This window comes from Hermetia illucens, chromosome 5, assembly GCF_905115235.1.
Source record: "Hermetia illucens chromosome 5, iHerIll2.2.curated.20191125, whole genome shotgun sequence".
Classification (NCBI taxonomy): domain Eukaryota; kingdom Metazoa; phylum Arthropoda; class Insecta; order Diptera; family Stratiomyidae; genus Hermetia; species Hermetia illucens.
Window position 1 is genome coordinate 12166530 of NC_051853.1, and position 16389 is coordinate 12182918.

Genomic DNA, 16389 nt, shown 5'->3' on the forward strand with positions numbered 1-16389 from the left:
AATTTACATAATACACTTAGGGTCAAATTCGGATGGAGAACGTACTGGCAAACTCCAAAAAATTGAATTTGGACTCGTCTAACAATACTAGCCTTGACGAGTGGTGGGTGAAACGGGAAGGATTCCCTCTGAGCCTGGAGTTTTCTCGGGGGACGGAAATAGACATTTAAATGAAAAGGAATTTTCTGGGGCTCAGATTTTTATCCCAACCCTCTTGTCTGGTTTTTTTCTATAATCTTCACCCCGTTACTGTATTTCCTCTCTATAGTCATGGAAAATACAACTCATTTGAAGTTGTTCACTATCTATTCATATGCTTCTAACGCCCCTTTCGGCCTTTTTCTGCGCATAGGAGTCGTTAACGTCGCTCGAGACGGCCATTTGTAATATACTTTCCGAACAATTGCGAACATCATCCTCTAAACATTAAATTTTTGACGTTATTTCCCTGTTTTCATGCGCCTCATCTAGCAAAGCAAGAATGCGGGCGTTTTTGTCAATGTTTAACTTTTACTTCCCTTCCATTCGCTTAGTCAAAATAAAGCTCTTTCATTTAATGCTTTCAGATCTTTGGGTATACTTACAATAATCTGAACCTAAATATAACAAACACTCTATAACTACAACTCTTAATTTTAAATTCCAAAATGGATATAATTAAACTGGATCAAGTGTAATCATGTAATTAAAGGGGTTTTCCTATGTGATGCTTGATATTTGAACCTTATTTTAGAATTTTATTTTCGGTCATAAAAATAAATGTAATCTTTTCAATCTTTTTATATGTTCTTATTGGAGTATTAAATTATGATAAAAAATATTTGATTAATGAATGTGATAATCATTTGTATTTCCAGTAATCTGTTACGAAAAATTAAAACGCTTTCTGATTCTATATACTTGTCGGAACCACGATTATAATTTTATCTTTCTTTTACTTTTATCTAAATGGCAGAGTTGTAAAGAAAAATCTTGACATATTTTTTTCATTGAAAATCCAGATTAAAAATAGAAAATTATTAATCAAAATGCATAATCGTGGTTCGGACCAGAACAATTGATGTATTGAACAATATGTAGAAATTTCAATCCAATCGGTTCAATGGAATTTTATTTGTAATTCCCACCAGTTGACAAAGTGTGGATTCGAGAAAAATGCGTTTAAAGTTTTCATTTTGTATGCAAGTCAACATGGCGCGTAACTTGCTAAATATTTCGAATTTCGGTCTCAAATATTTGCAATATATTCCCAACATAATCTGCTTTCAAAATATGTATAAAAGAAAAAAATTGATTTCTGGAAACCGTCAGATAAGAAAATAGTGGGAATTGACGCGTTCACATACTGCTCCCCCTGAAACATCGGAACATGTGGATAACATTTATAGGATCTGGGTGAAATCAAGAGCAGAAAAACTCCATATACATAGTTGCACCCAATTATTCATTCAAAATTGGTCGCTCTAGAGATACAATCAAACACAAAAACAAAAAGGGCACACATTGGAATATCCATGATATATAAGAGAAGCGAATAGGATCTGCAGCGACAAGACCGGGAATCAACAGTCGTGCTTAATAGGTTTCACACAATCATCATAAAATCGCGTAAAAAGGATATTATTGAGTCTTGATATATGGCTATAAGTCAAAGTGAAACTAGCATCTCCTTCGACAACGTAGCGGCTATCGAGTTGGTTGAGTGTCAACGTCTAGATCTTGATGGTAAACTAGTTTATGGGCCATATTAGAAATCTCATAGTTTCGTTGATATTTTCCTCCGAATTACACTTCCAGCGTTGCATGACATTTCCACAAAATATAAACAAACTGATCTGTTGTCTGCCCCCCATCAATAGGGCAACTATTCTCCATTGAATGGCTGAAAGCAAACTCGAACTTTTTACCCCAAGATGGCTTTGGCTTCCATTCGGAAAGATGGTTATATAAAGGAAAATGGTAGACTTTAGTAAGAAAAGTGCCAGGCAAGAAAAGAAGTCACAGGAGTTAAGTTCAGTCTTATAGACAAGGAACACGCAAAACCACCAAAAAGGCACGAAGATGTAGAATTGCAGACATTATTGGGTGAAGAGATTTCGCAAGCACAAAAATCAATTCGAAAAGAACGCTGTTTCCAAACGCTTAACGAAGATTGGTACACGAGTAGCACATGAGTTGAACTAGGACATCTATAGCCGCAAAAACCTTTTTGCTCGCTACTTCCGATTATCACTTATTTACATCGATGTGGCGGACTCGCTGATCAGCGTTTCGTACGAAGATGTGAAAAAATAGTTCGATTATTAATTCCAGGGGAAGGAAGACTGATGTGCGTGAAGGATGGGAAAAAGCGAGCGATTGAAGAGCAGGCGCATCGCAATCTGAAGTGATAGCCAAGCTGCATTAAGGGCGTTGCGTAGTTCTCTGATCACCTCAAAAATCGTTCAGAAATATAGAAATAGATTAAACTCTGTTTCTAGATTTAATACGGTGGAACTACTTTGGGTAGCCGGTCATGACGGTGTGGGAGGAATGAAATCCCGGATGTTTTAGATAAAGAGGGTTCAATTTCCCCCATGCGCGGATATCCAGGAACCAGTTATTGGGGTGTCAGTAGCGTTTGCTAATGCTACTATCGAAACAAGGGAAAAGCTTCTCATAATGCCAGGTGGTAGAGCCTTAATGCTACTAAACACACAAAACTTTCCAAGAATCAAACAAACATACTGCAAAATTTATCCCGTCGAAAAGCAGGGAGACTTACATTCTCACTGGCCATAATTCACTAGCTAGTAGGGTTATGATTTTGTGTAAAACAAAACCTTATTAAAATCGGTTTACTATCTGTGTGTCCTCCTGTTTGTAGTCACACGCATTTTTCTCGGAGACGGTTGGTGGAATTTGGTGGAAATGTGGGAACTGTGAACACTCACACATAAATTGAGTTAAATAATCCGACGCCAAATTAAAGGGGGTCTTCAAACATGCAAAAGAGGAGTGTGCATTTTTTTCATTAAATATAGCCATGTAGGGTATTAAATGAAAGGTCTCGTTTAGTACTTTCCAAAGCTACTCTTAGTTTTGACATTTGTTAGAAAGGTGGGGAGTGCAGGGGGTCGAAAGTGATCAAAGGAAACATTTGCGGAAACTATCCATCCAAAAAATTTGAAAAAAAAATCAAGAGACTGCCACTGTATGGCACCTAGGCTCCGAAATACCCGCTATACCAATATCTATTCAAATAAAGTTAATAATAGTATGTTACTATAATTTTTAGTAATTGACCTGGAAACCCACCCTCCCCCTCCCCCTTAATTTCATCCTAGTACCACACAATTGCAGCAATATACGCTATAATATAGAGCATAATCCTGCCAAGTTTGGTGAAAATCGCGCTATTAGCAACAAAGTTATAATAGGGCAAAGTTGTCGCTTCTTTGCAAATTCAAGACGTTGAATGTCAATATCACTTGAAAGTGGATATTTTCACAAAATATATTTCTATATTACGTGCTACGTACTAATGGGACAAATGCACACTGAAATGCCTTTATAAAGGAAATACACAAAACCTTTCATATCTGACGCGTCCAGCTTTCAGTTTCCCGACTTGTTTGCTATAATTACATTCTTCATAGAGTTCAAAAATGAACTGAAAGTGATCTGCCCTTCTCGGGTTTCTTGATGATGGTATATTTTCTATGACACAATAGTATCTTTGCATATTCTCGAATTTATCAAAACATCTTCAATAAATTGATAGTTGGTGCTGGATGACCGCAAACTGGTTGAAAACACGGAATCCATCAAGTGGCGAAGAACAAGATCAAAAATGTTATGCTGATACCCTATAAACTGATGTGCTCCTAGATTCGATAGAAGGTGGAGGAACCACTATTTTCTCTTCTCTTATGTTTTGAAGAACTTCCGATGCAATCTTATTGACACACCCACTTTTGATACCAACTGAGATACCGATTTTGGCGAATTAGATTTTCGTTTCTTCGGAGTATAGTCATATGCATCAGCGTAATCAGTACTGCAATTATCTTCGGATGGAAAAAAATTGGAAAACGAACAAAAATTAAACCAGAAATGTAACAAATAAACGTCATCAACTGCAAGGATAGGAAATTCAAAATTTGAGAAAAGTGTTGAAAAATCATAACCCTACTGGCTAGGCATATGTCCAGAATAGGAATTTTTCAAAATGATACGTGTCCATCTTGAGTGGTCAAGGCTTTGCCTCTCCCCCACCTCATATACACACTAGCCTCTGCCAACTTTAGTGCATTACGCAACTACGCTGATGAGATCTGTTTGCTCTCTCACCGGTTCATAAATTTTGCCCAAATGACTCTGGATTTGGGAAGAGCTACAAGTGGAGTTAGACTGACATAAACACCAACAAAACCAAGGTTGTATGTCGCTAGATACATTAACAGCATCAGATCCGCTTTTGCTGTCTTGTTTAAAATCTGGAAATGCAGTTACCTTAACACCAAGATCAAGTTGATATTGCTCTGTGCTGTTATTCTTTCTGTGTTACTATATGGGAGTAGCACTTGTAAGGTGATCACCACTACCACCCGAAAGTTCCAAGCTTTCTTGAACACCTGTCTTCGACTTAGCATCGGAGTATGTTGGCCTGATGCTATTTCAAACGAAGAACCTGGTCGGTGCACAGGCCTGTCATTCGTATGCGATATGATCGAAAGGCGAAGTAGCAGCGGATAGGTCACACATTAAGGGGAGACGACCATTGCATTCCTGGTTATGCCATGCAAACGAGTCCACTTCCCAAGATGACTGACGAGTATGCCCCCCCAAAGGCGCTTGAACCAAATCAGTAGAGGAGTGCAAGTGTCTCGAACAAATGAAGGGCGTTTTAAGTAGCAACGAACAATGGCACGTAAGTGTGATCGACGCGCTTTATCCCACCAAGGAGCAAATGGCGAAAAAATCACGACGAGCTGACCCACTTGTGAATAGGACAAAGGCTGAAGAAGAATAACATATACCTATGTCATACACTTTTTTTCACCACTCCTCTTTGTTCTTGTTATGGACACCGTTACACGGGATATCCAACGTCCAGCACCCTACACACTGTTTTATGCAGATGATGTTTTCCTAGCATCTGATAGCAAAAATGATCTCGAACAACTTCTTTGTGATCGACGTATCAACGAACGTCTCAAATCTAAAATTTACCGCAATGTCGTCCGTCCAGTCACTCTCTATGGTTCTGAGTGTTGGCCGACTATAAAAGACAATGAACGGCGTCTTGCGGTAATGGAGACGAAGATGCTACGTTGGACTAGGGGCGTCACACGTTTAGATCACATCCGAAATGAGGATATCCGCGATGGTTATGGGGCTGCACTGATCGTGGAAAAGTTGCGAGAGAGGCGTCTTCGATGGTATAATCACGCAATTCGTGCCAACGAGAATTCACGTGCCAAGATTGGTCTGAACATCGAAGTCGATGGTAAACGACCAAAAGGCAGACCTAAACAACGGTGACTTGATACCCTAGATGGGGATTTGAAAGCCTCGAGATTGCACCCAGATCAGGCATTCGATAGAACCAAATGGCGAAGCCGATCACAATGAGCCGACCCCGTTTGTGAACGGGACAAAGGCTGAAGAAAAAGGAGAAGATGTCATACACTTTTCGTCCCGTAAATTTTCTTGCTGGAATTTATTGAGGTTTGTCGATCAGCTTATTCAGTATAGGGTTTGAATATCCATCCTGATCTGCTATCTTATTAATTTTGTTATTTTAAAATATAGATTCAAAATATATTAACCGATATTGAAAAGGAACGTTCCTGTCTGGAAACCCCACATCTTACATCTTTACAATTTATACCATCAATCAAAAATCTTTCAGAACTTATTTCTACAATCTGTGTTGAAAGTTTGTTAAATTTAAAATTGAGTTTATTGAACGAATTATTATCAAAAGTTGTAGCTATTATCTGATGCCATCAATAATGTGTAAGCAGGTGAATAGGCGCACAAGGGCATGTGAACTGGTTCTCAGTGCAAACTATTCGGAAATATTTATTTTTCCTATCAAAAATGAGTCAGATTTATGAAATTTCGTTACTAAATCGTAGGTGAATGGAGAATGCAATGAATGAGTAATCATTTTCATTGGTATCATCGTATTCGTTCTTTGTTTTGATATCCAACGTTTTTTTTTTGTCAAAGCGTTATCTGTTATAGATATGTTCATATTTTATCTACTCTGTTATTGATTAAAGTAGGAACTCTCCAGTGCACAGAGCATAATCTTAGTAATTTTTGCCGCCATCTAGTCGTATCGCGGGTGAAATGATTAAGCCTATCGTGACAAAATTTAATGGAAATTTATAGTGAGTAAGATCCTTTACCTAGTAGCTGGCGTAATTTGATTAATAAATGAAGTAAGACTCGTTTCATAGATATACGTTTCCATTCGGTTCAGTTTGTCTTCGGTCAAAACCGAAAATCAACCGAACTGAATGAAAACCTTTCATATATACACGGGTCCTATTCGGCAAACTGCTCATTTCACCCAAATAAAACCCGACAACTTTTAACAACTCATGATTAAAATCCACTCACTGTGAGGTCAAAACCTAATCTGACCCTTGAATGCCTTTTGATCCTTGCTCACGAATTCGAACCGTGTATGATACAACCTATTCTGGTTCTATGCTGCTTCAATGTCGAATTGACGACGAAAAACACGTTTCACACTTGTCGGCAGCGACCGAAACTGAACCTAATGGAACCGTATATATGTGAAACAAGCCTTAGAATCTTGTGGTGTATAGAAGCCTTTTTTAGATCGGCAGTTTGGCCCAGTATTCCTTGCAACCTATCGGATTCTACATCTACATAACAACAAGGCAGCATTTAGCCAATAGGTGATTTCCATTCGACTCGTATAATTCACAAAAAAATGCCTATTAATTATTAGATCGGGGAAGACCCCTTTTCGTATTATTCTTAAATTAAATGAATTTATCATTAGTATGACCCATTATGATGATGATGATCGCTGACCTGTCATCATTAAGTGGATAGAATCATGATTATATCCACATAGAATTTCTGTGGTTTCCCCTTAACCGAGGACTATAAGCTGACCATCTCAGACATGTATGGGTTTCGCCATGTAACAAATTTTAATTGCATAATCCATGAGAACGCACGTAAATCTACACCAAGGTAGAACTCCCATTGTGGTTTTTATATATGTTTACGGTGGAATACGCTTGAATTTATTGGTATCACTCTTAACGCTACGAAAATATAATAATAAGTCTGGGGCAAGAACAAAGTCAAACACACCATCCGTAACCAGACCCAAGATTCAGACCTCCTCAATAGCTTCTACAAAGACTCATTAGTATTTTTAAAAGGACAATTGGCAAAAAAACATAATTTCGTCCATTATCGTTATAACTGTGATAGTACTTGCATCAAATTTTCCAGCTTAATTGACGTTTGCTTTGGAAATATTAAAAAAAAACCGGGAAAGTGAAAGAGGGTGCACTTCATGGTAAAATCCCCTGCCCCCTCTTGTTCGATTAATAGTCGAACATGAACGTGACCGTAAAGTTAAAGCAAACCGAGGCAAGTTGATTGGCGTTTTGATTATTTAAGATAAAGTCGAGTGCAGAATTGGAGAGTGTTGACCATGATAACGAGAGTCATTATTTATTACATAAGCATCAAATGCTAACGATAACTAGGTAAAGTACGAGTACGTGCTTGATTATTATTACCTAGCAACTGCCTTTTAGGATGGTCAATATACGTCAAGATAAATCAAGAAATTTTTCTCAGTAAAAATTCCATTGATGTTATGTGGATCAATAAATAATAAAATCATCTGAAAATCCATGAAAGATTGGATGATAAGTTAGGGTAAGAAATACTTGATTTGGGGTTCGTACAATCGAACTGGGTTGGGTATTAAACATTCGTACAGTGCAGAAGTAAACATAATTTTACAGTGTCTATGTGTAAACTGGGAAATAGCACAAGAATCCATCGAAAAGAGGAGATTCTTTTCTAAATGAAAAAAAAAATGTTTTCAATTGAATTTATTATTTGTTGTGTTATCAAACCCGGCATTCAAGGAACCCCAATGAAAGGGGCAAGGATTACACGCCTGAGAAAATGTGAACCTGCTTGGAATTTGTAATGAAATTGACTGGGTAGAATGATAAGTGGCCGACAACGACCTAGAAGGCAGAGCTATCCCAAAAACCTAAAAAAAAATTGGCTAAGTCCGCCCGCAAAGATTGAAGCTCCATCAAAGTGCTCGCTCGACACGTTCTTGCACGCCTCTGTGCTAGCCAGGCTCGGGAATGTGGGGGGGGGGGGGTCCTTTGAGCGCTTTGATCCCTCACGCTTCATTACTACAAAATCAACGTGTCTATTCCGATGCTTGGGTCCGCACCGGATTCCAAAATAGACAATATAAGGAAATTCGCGACGCCCTATCGAATAGCAACCAGAACGCGAACTAAAATTGAAAAATAAAAAAAAGGCTTGACCGCGCGCGTGGAGCTGTAAGTCTCTGGACCCGAGTGCCGCGATCAAGGAGAGGAAGATCCACGATAGATCACAGCCCCGATTATTGTCTTTTCCGCCTCAGATCTTGAATGAGGCGCGGCCCCTGAGGCTCCCACCCTTCCTTGACATCCTCAGGCCAGGTTGTCTTTTTTTGAGGATGTCCCTTATACAGGTTTTGCGGAAGCAAGGAGGAAAAGAGAGGGAGGAAGTCCTCAAATTAAGCAAGAATTACTCACAACGCATATTGTATTATGTATTCAAAAAAAAAAAACAAATACAGTCGAACCTGGATATAAGGAACTTGGATATAAGGAAAACTTCTTTAAATGGAACATTTTTTCGTGCACCTTCAATTTTCAAAGAAAAAATAACATTTTTCAATTTTTCGAACTTCTATATATGGAATAGAAAACCTCTTTATAAGGAATTCATTTTTTTTCCGGAGCCTCTATAAATGGAAATTTTTATGTTATTCAGTTGTCATGACCTCTATATATGGAATTTTCCCCTGAACGACAAAAAGGGAAGGTCTTTTTTTTTTCTTAGAATCGTGCAATTTTCTATTGTGACACGTTTTGAAATTTTTTGTTTATTCAAAGTTTAATTTGAAACTCGGTGATAGTGGTGACGATTCTTTCACTTGCAAATTAAACCTTTTACTGTTCCTTTGCCGCTATAACTTTTGTTTCTTTTAATAATAAAAGGCTGTCATGTCCGAAAACAAGAGAAAAAATTTAAGTTTAAGTGAGAAATTGAAATTGATAAAGGAGTTTGAAAACGGAAAAACTCGGAATGCAATATCCGCGGAATATTTCGTGCCGCTGTCGACATTGTGTCGTATTTTAAAAGAAAGCGACAAAATCAAACAAGAGTGTTCTGAAGGACATGGCAAAATAAAAAGAAATCGTAATTCGGAATATCCGAATCTGGAACAGTGTTTAGTGGAGTGGTTGAAACAGTGCCAAAGCAAGAATGTACCTGTAAATGGACCGATTTTGAAAGAAAAAGCTGAAGAATTTGCTAGGAAGTTGACGATTGGAGGTTTTTGCGCCAGCAACGGTTGGTTGGATGGCTTTAAAAAAAGAAATGATCTTATTTTTAAAAAAATTTCTGGTGAAAGTGGTGCTGTAGACATCAACGCATGTAGCCAGTGGATAAACGATCTTCCCGCTTTGCTGGGAGATTATTCTCCTAACGACATTTTCAATGCAGACGAAACAGGGCTCTTTTTTAAATGCTTGCCAGATAAGACCTTTACCTTTAAGGGAATTTCGTGTCATGGTGGGAAGTACAGCAAGGAACGTGTCACTATTCTTTTATGTGCGAACATGACTGGCACTGAGAAATTACCCGTTTTTCTTATCGGCAAGTCAAGGAAACCCAGATGTTTTGCAGGTGAGTAAAAGATTCTTCGTTCGCTGTTACTGTATAAATGACATTAACAGAATAAAGGTTATGAGTCGATAGTTAAAATACTATAGATTTTTTTCTGTTTTAGGCGTGATAACTCTTCCTGTTGAATACAAAAACAATAGCAAAGCATGGATGACTGCAGCACTTTTTTCGGAATGGCTTAAGAAAATCGATATTCAGATGCGCCTCGAAAATAGGAAAATTTTACTTTTTATCGATAATTGTACTGCCCATTACAGCTCAGATGAACTACAACACATAAAAGTTGTCTACCTACCTCCAAACTCCACCAGCAAGCTGCAGCCCCTAGATCAGGGAGTGATTCAAAATTTTAAAATTAATTATCGTCGGGAGGTTGTTCGCCATATTTTAACAAATCTCGAAAGCAACGGTAGCTTGGAAATAAACGTTCTCATCGCAATGAGATTTGTGAAAAAAGCATGGTTATCTGTAACCCAGACCACTATAGCTAACTGTTTTAGGAAAGCAGGGTTCAGGATAAATGGTTTACAAGAGCCCCAATATTCCGAATGGGACTCTTCACATGAGGAGTTACGGCCTTCATTCCAAGAGTGGTCTGAATTAACTTCCAATGCCGGTGAGAGGGTACCTAGCTTCGAAGATTATGTAAACGTCGATGAAAATATCGAGGTTACAGGAGAGCAAACAGTCGACGACATTGTGAGCACCCTCCAAATGTGTGACACCAATGAAAACGATAGTGATGAAGATCACGGCGATACTCTTGAAATAAAACTTGTAAAGAAGAGGGAAGCGTTAGAGGCACTGCATACTTTAACAAAATTTTTTGAACAGCGTGAAACCGAACCAAAGATATTCGAAAATATTATCGCTCTTGAAAGAAACGTTGAAAATGTGGTCACTGATAAACAAACAAAAATATTTGATTTTTTCAAAACTTAATATCTATGAGATAGACACTCATTCCATTTATGTATTCGACTGATTACAGTGACGACTTATGAAATAAAGAATCTTTGATATTGATATACTCTTTTTAATTTTATTTATCATGCGGATTATTTATTTGTATTTAAATGAAAACTCAAAGTTGCTGTAATACTAAATACACCAGGTGATTTTAAAAACCTGGATAAAAGGAATTTTTTGCTGAAAGCCTCTGTATAAGGAAAACTGGATAAATGGAAAACTTGTTTATAAGGAATTTAAGTGAGTTTCCCTTGCAATTCCTTATATCCAGGTTCGACTGTATATAATAAAAAATAAAAAAAAAAATTAAATTAAAGAAATGAAAAAGGAAAAAAAAAAACTAAAAGAAAAAAATTAACTGCAAATCAAAAGAAAATTTAAAAAAACTTATGTAGGTTGTCACTCCGAACTCGAAGGGTGATTCTGTGGTACAAAGGAAGTTCATAACATTACAATAAGAAAATTCTAAAATATAATTTATAAAATTGAAGTAATAAAAACTTGTTGTTTCTTTTTCGTTGGTGTGGGTATTTATTCTTGCAAATACCGATATTTCGGGAACCACTTGTTCCCTTCATCAGTGCTAACAAGTTTGCTCATGCAATGAACCAGCTTTTATAAGCATCCAGCTGGTTAATCTTTCTTACCTGCTTTAAGACCTTCAAGTCCTCAGCGCTTACTTTATGGCCGCATTCGACCATATGTTTTGCCACCATAGATTTAGTGGGTTTTCGGAAGTGCTTTACAGCCAGCTCTGCCTCCTTCATGTGCGCCCTAAATCTGGTGGTTGCCAATCTTTTTGTTTGCCCGATATATACCTTCGGACAATCTGAGCAGGCGATTTTATAAATGCCGCTCATTTCTTCTACCGTTTTTCGATCTTTTTCACCCACCAGCTGGGTTTTTAGCTGGTAGATACGGTTTGATCCTACCAGCTGTATGTCAAACCTTTTCAATGTCCTTTGTATGTGTTTGGACAGATTTGAGAAGGTGACACTTGATCTTTTTTGAGCAGTTAAGGGTAATTGTTGGCTATAGAGTGTAGTAAGATTACTACGTTCTAACCTTCGGGTGTGTCATTGTTTCTATGGTGGCGCTGGGGTACCCGTTCCTCATAGCTGTGTCCAAGATGTAGAGTTTTTCGCTCCGGTAGTCTTCCTCAGTGAGCAGAATTGTTAGGAGGCGGTGGATCATAGTGCCATAAGCAGCCATTTTGTGTTGGTAGCTGTGGAACGAAGTGGCCGGGATTGTACGTTGAGTGCTGGTCGGTTTCCTGAAAATAGAAAAGGTAACTTGTCCGTTTTGGCGTTTGATTGTCAAATCTAGGAAAGCCAATTGATTATTAACTTCAATCTCGTGAGTGAAGGTTATTTTAGGGTGCAGCGTGTTGATTTTATCTAGCATATTTTGGATATTTGTGTCCGGGATCAATGCCAAAATGTCGTCCACGTACCTGAACCATTTATTTGGCAATAATCCATCCTGCTCCATTTTTTCCTCTAGTGATGCCATGAAAATTTCACTTAGGAGTGGGGAGAGGGGATTGCCCATCGCTACACCTGAGGTCGTTTTGAAATATTTTCCCCTGAATGTGAAATAGTTCTCACTCATGCAGAGGGAAGCCAACCTCACATATTGTTTAGCCTTTTTCCTCCATTCTGGTGTCGAACCAAAACGTAGTAGCCACTCTTCAAATTTTGTTATGGCTTCTTTTACAGGCGTGCTTGGGAATAGAGCTTTGACGTCAAATGACACTAGTAGTTCATTATTTTCCAAAGCCCCCACTGCACTCAATCTATCAATCAATTCTTTCGAGTTTTTTACGGATTGGTTTCCGTTAATGGATCCTAATTTTTGGCATTCCTCGACCAACCATTTAGCAATGTTGTACGTAGGGGAGTTAGAATCTGCAATGATCTCCCTCATCTCATTGCCTGGTTTATGAATTTTTGGTTGGCATCTAATTCTAGGTAACGAGGGGTTTGGCATCCGCAGCCTGGCGGGGTTACCAACCACTAGAGAGCATTCTTTGAGGTCCTTCTCTACTCTTTTTATGGATCCTGGTAGCGGGTCGTTCCTTAGTTCGAAATAGTTTCCTCCAGTCAACTTTCCCATTACAAGGTTATCGTAATATTGCTTGTCCATAATTACGATCATGTTACCCTTATCCGCTTTTAAGTAGTATACCGGCTTCTTCTTCAGTTCTCGTACGATCTTGATTTCACGCTGGTTATCAGACTTCCGAATCCTGTTCTGGTGAGCCATGGCTTTTGACATTTCATGCCGGATTTCCTCCTTTGCTTCATTGCCCATGAACTTTATAGCTCCTTCTACATCTACTACAGTGTGCTCAACTGGCAGGTCGGTTTTTACAGCGTAGTTCCAACCCTTGTTTAGGAGAGCCATTTCTTCCTTGCTGAAACTAGTAGAGGATTTGTTAATAACTTGATTAGGAATAGTACTTACCGTTGGTTTTTCATGACTAGTGTCCGGGGAAAGAAAAGTCACGCACAACTGTTCATTTCACTGTTCTCACTTTCTTCACAATCTCCCGCCAAAAAAAAAACGGTCCTCCCAATTCACCCGCCAACAGTTCAAAACAGACTCCCCGGCCTTCGGCGTCTCGCCCCTTTTTTCCCAGCACCGTTTCGCCTGCCGCTACGTTGCCTTGAACTCTCTCAGTTCATGTTGCGGCAACATGCGCATGCGCCGGCGGATGCGGCAAATCATTCGCCTCTGTCAAGGTTAATTCGCCCGAATGCATTCAATAATGTGCAATCTGCGGCGAACATTAGCGTAATTGCACATTATGAAATGCATTATTTGAGCAAATTAATTCAGAAAGAGGCGAATGAGATTTCGCTTCTGTCGCGAAGCCGCGGTCACTGCAAATGTAGTAAAGAGCATTCAAAAAAAGTTTTACCCATAAAGATACCAGCTAGAGAACACGCATCCCAAAGGTACCATCGAGAATAGAAAGTGTTCAGAACAATATGGACCAAAGATGATGTATATCGTCGTAGAAAATGTATGATTGATTTGCTAGCAATGGAGAACCCAAACATTTCCGAGAGGCAGTAGAATGATGCAACATAAAGAACTGGAAAACCGATTCAGACAGTAAAATCAAACAAAGTAATCACAGACATCGATTAAATGGTTGATTCTAAGCAAAAAATGTTTAATGACAAATAGTAGTTTTCGAGTTATTCATGTTCAAACATGTCGTTTTTTATCGAGAAAATTCATGGTTTTTCAACAATTTTTTTTTTTTGCAAATAACTCGAAAACCATGCATTTCATGTCGAAATGATATGAATATATTATATTAGGAGGGTGCCACATCCCTGCGCGGGGAGGCGCTCATTGGCGCTATATAACTTTCGTTTCTTATGCCATCCTCTACCCCCGCCCAAGATTTCATGTCAATCAGTCTTCACTGAACGAATTCAGAGGTCGCACCCTATTTTTGCCTTTAATGACTGGACTAGAATCACAGGAGGAACAGTAGATCCGGAAGTTTGTTTCCCATAATAATAAAACCGGTTACACATCTGAAGATCTAACTTATATTTTCATCTGCTTTTATGCGGGCTCCGTTCCTACATAGGCCAAGGCACACGTTACCGGCACTGGAGCAGACAATCTCCCATCGTCAAAAGATCATATCCAAAAGTGAATTGATGCCATAGGGTCGATCATAGTAAGAGGGTTGCGAGTCCCATATTCTACCCTGACCTTACGCTTCCTGTTAGGTGGATTGTTGAGAATTGCAGTTCCCAGCCCAGCTTTACCTAACCTTCACTTCAGAATATTGTCACCAGCAACTCTTATAGCAATAACATAGTTCACGCTCGGTCACGTTGCTCCCAGGGCACAGGTGAGGCAGCGTCTGATGAGTTGCTTCTGCCCTAGACGAAACCGTCAGTCAACTTTTTTGATAAACTTGGGTGTTTAACCGAAAAAAAAGAAGTCCGTGGATCACAAGAGAGGAAAAAAGTTGTGTCCCAAGTGGTTCGGTCCGTCAACAAGTGGATGCGGACTCAAGACTCCCAGCACCTAACCTAACCTAATGTCAATGAATCTCTTTCAGACCATAGTGACGAGTGTTGTGATCATTTTGAAAAAAAAAAATATTATAATCGATCCAGTAGCTTCTGAGACAAATGAGGAGAAGATTTGAAAAACGTGTTTTCGAGATAAACGTGGTCAAAGTTTCATAAGATATTAGTCTTCTTGTTGTTCAGCCTTTGTCCCGTTCACAAGCGGGGTCGACTCGTTGTTATCGGTTTCTCCATTTGGCTCTATCAAATGCCTGATCCGGATGCAATCTCTAGGCTTTTAATTCCCCATGCAGCGTATAAACCACCGTTATTTTGGTTGTTTATCATCGATTTCGATGTTCAGACCAATCTTGGCAAGTGAATTCTCGTTAACGCGAATTACGTGACCATACCATCGAAGACGCTTCTCTCGCAATTTGTTCACGATCGATGCAACCCCATATCGATCGCGGATATTGTCATTTCGGATGTTAAGTCCTTGATGGTTTTACGTGAGCACCTGTTTGGAAGACTTAATTCCACGATCTTCTTAGGACACGGATTGATTTTGTGACCACAAACAGAGCCCCGCTGTGACAAGCAACAACGGTATCTATCTATACCAAATGCATGGTTTAGCATTCATACAAGTGGATGCAAGACCTACCTAAATCTCTACCGAACTAAGGAGTACGGCACCCGTGTTGAAACGTAACACCACGCCGAGGCCCGAAGGTCTCTTCTCGCTTGAGCATCACCACAACCCCCATAAAGCTCCCACTAGGGAGCCAACCGCAAACAGCTGAGCTGTACTCACATACAACGGGAGTTCACTCGAAGTATTAGAGTCCAGGGGCTATCCCGATTCCCATGGCACCAGTATACCCTTGGTAAGGTTTCGTGAACAAATTGCCACTTCAGATGAGTCCCCGTGCAGACTCGGGTCTGATCGCCCTGATTAGGCCTTTGGAGCATTCGCCTACTGAATCATGGCCGGCAAGCCAAAGTGAGTGCAGCGTCTTCCGGTGCCACCACTATAGAGTTTCTCCTCGGCCACTTGGTTTTTGGTTTGGTGAAGCAATTTCATAGCGCAGTTCTCCATTGGCTGATAGCATTGACCCGAGATATTGAAATTGCTCATTTCTAGGCAGATCACTGCCGCTGACGGTGATTGTGCCTGTTTCATGGGGATCGGTCGTCAAAAATTCAGTTTTTTGTAGATTCAATCTGAGACCGTGTTGCATGAGGCGATCATTCCATTTTTGGTCCATCCTCCTTTGGCCCTCTAGCGTCCCATAGAGCAGGGAACGGTCTTTCAGATAATCCCTCAATATTCGCAAGAGATAGCTTGGCACGTGGAATGAGTTTTCTGATGTGCCTAGCATATCTCTCCATCTTACGG

General features: G+C 39.4%; 1 protein-coding gene across 3 annotated transcripts in view; it reads left to right on the forward strand.

The window, feature by feature from the left end:
• The window catches only part of LOC119656952 (beta-1,4-mannosyltransferase egh), a 111587-nt gene that overhangs the window by 87893 nt on the left and 7305 nt on the right, over positions 1-16389 (forward strand). The window lies entirely within an intron of this gene.